Genomic DNA, 2717 nt, shown 5'->3' with positions numbered 1-2717 from the left:
AAATGTGCTTCAAACACCTCTTAAACCGTTGTTCCTCAGTCCTCCTTTCATTTAAAACACTTTGGCAGTGGGCCCATTGAGACAATATTGATTAAATGTTAGTATTTCAATGCTGAAAACCTTATGCTGTGGTGATTCAATAGGATTTTTACATATAAAATGAGACAGCTATAGAAATATTGATCTAACACATTCTCACTTTCTACTCGTCACACTTGGATGCTTGGTCCGGGCGCTTTGGGGTCACTTTTTAAGGAGTGTCCCCTCATTTTTTCAACATGCAGGGCTCTGTGGCCAAGTTATAGAAGTATGCAACGCCCGTCAGAAACCCATTTTTACCATTAGTTGTCCCATACAACGATTCAATGACTGGAACTTCCCAAAGACAAATTAATCAGCACAGTCACAAAACAATCAAGGCCAGTGCTGACAATCACTGACATAAACAAACTTCATCCTTTTGTCTGTGTTCATTTGTAATCCAGCCACACAAAATAAGGTCAAACAGGGAGCCACATTACTAAAATAGGTCACTGAAGCTAAAGTAGCTGCAGTATTATGATAGTATAGGTAAAGTTTTTTGGAAAAACATTTAAAAAACATTAAAACCAGGGGAAGAGTCAGGGGACAATCAAAGTCGTTGCAGACAGGATTCATCCTGTGGGGACCTGTACATGCAAATGCAGCGGCAGGCCGACATTACCCTTCACAGAGCCACGCCACTAGCAGGGCTAAAAACAAACAGTTCGAGGAATAGAGGGGACTTCAAGGTTCAGCTCGCGAGGCGTGCATTTAATGGCTAATGGAATTTTGCAAAGATTCCACATTAATTCTTCACTCTTAACCCTTGACTGTGTAACTTCCTTCACCGGAGGAATTGTTCTTATCAAATATGCCACTGAGGAGGAGAATAAAATGGAGTTTAAGTGTGTCATTTGTCATTTAGGTTACAGCATGTAACAATGCTTTATCAAGAGCCAGTCAAACTCTGGAGGCCATCGGATTGAACGCCTTTAGATTTTCCAAAGTCTAGTTGTGTAACTGCATGCTGATGAAGATCTCAACTTTCTTTTGTTGACCAGAGTTGTGGCTTTCTCCAAACTTATGATGCTTTAATTTCAAATTACAGAGCTGGCCGCTTGCTATAAATGAATAATGAATTTCATCACCTACTGTAATATGAACACATCTCATCTCAGTGCAGCTGTGTGCATTGTCCAGAACAGGGCAGAAGCCTAATTACCTAGTTGCAGCATTGGGGAGACCAGGCTAATCTCTTATGGGTTTCTCCAACAGATGTGTCCAATTAATGGCCTGTCTTTGAAGGAGTTTAGATGCGTACTACTCTGGGAATTGTATTTCAAAGTAAAAGACCCATCCTTGCTTCTGATGAGTAGACTCTATAGGCGGTGTTAATCACGACTTCCTTCTATCCAATCACACACAGAACTGATCTCGAATAACCTCCGGAATATGAACTGATCTAAAGCCAATTGTGAATGTTAATGACCTGGACAGAGCAGCTAGGGGTGACAGATAACATCCCTGGTCAGAGTCATTACTTCACTGGCTGATACACAGCAGGAAAGCTGCTTGGGAAATTAAACACATGGGGGTAATACCTTGTAAAATGAAAGAATAGAGAAGGCATGGCAATAATTCATCTAAATATAAAAAAAATGGAGGGGGGAGAACAAGGCACATTAAAATGAGCTCTTGGTATTACAAGTGACTACTGGTGAATAGGAGAGAAAAATCCCACATTCATTTGCAACTTGGATGCACAAGCACAGGTCCTGTTTTCCTTGAATGGATGAGTCTGGTTTGAGAGGACCCTTACAGTCATAGAAACACAGGAGTTGAGGCTGGCCAGAAAACCTTAATAGATCTGTGCCACCGCTCCCCTACTGCTCTGAGAGAAGCCTGTCAAGTAGCATGTACATGCATTTAGGCTTATTTACCTCGATCCTTCCAGCTGGCTGACAGGCACGTCTCACTGCTGGAGATGCGACGTTGTTGTCTGGCAACCCCCTGATCAAAGAGTTTTGCGGTGTGGCCAGCACATTGCAAAGGGCGACAGAGAGAGAGAGCCGCGCTGCAAAAGATAACAGGAAAAAACAGAAACACAACATCTGCATCCATTTATCACGGCCTGCCCTTCAGTGCTCACGCTGTTACTGGACTTAAATTATTAATCATCATTTTGATCTGCTGGTCGATGGGACCCATGGCTCTGCCAGATATATGTATTCATTACTCCTCATCCTCAAATTGAAGATGAAGACAAGAACAAATATGCTGCAAGTCATATGACCTTTCAGTTTTCGGAGTTTTTGGAAGCAAATTGGGATCAATGACATCGGAGTGTCCAAGTCTGGCCTTTGCTGATGGAGTCAGTGATCCAGAGGCAACTACTGAGATTCTGCATTCTCACTTACAACCTCTCTTCTTTATATTGTGATGCTCACAGTTATTTAAAATGAAACTGCAGCATTGCTAAATAACTTAATATCCTCTTGACAAGTCATTAAATATTTACCTGTAGCTTACCCGCAAATAGTTCTCATCCTAGAACTTAAAAACAGAAAAATGCTTACGTCTTGAGGGTGGATTTGCTCAAGTTGTTCAAGTTTGTTACATTCGAAGGCTACCTGTGATATCGTAAATGCAAAATCGGAGGAAATTGGGTTGAACATTCCATCTCGGCGCCATTTGTT

The sequence above is a fragment of the Chaetodon auriga genome, chromosome 11 (genome assembly GCF_051107435.1).
Source record: "Chaetodon auriga isolate fChaAug3 chromosome 11, fChaAug3.hap1, whole genome shotgun sequence".
NCBI classification, from domain to species: Eukaryota; Metazoa; Chordata; class Actinopteri; order Chaetodontiformes; family Chaetodontidae; genus Chaetodon; species Chaetodon auriga.
This window is presented reverse-complemented; position numbering follows the sequence as displayed.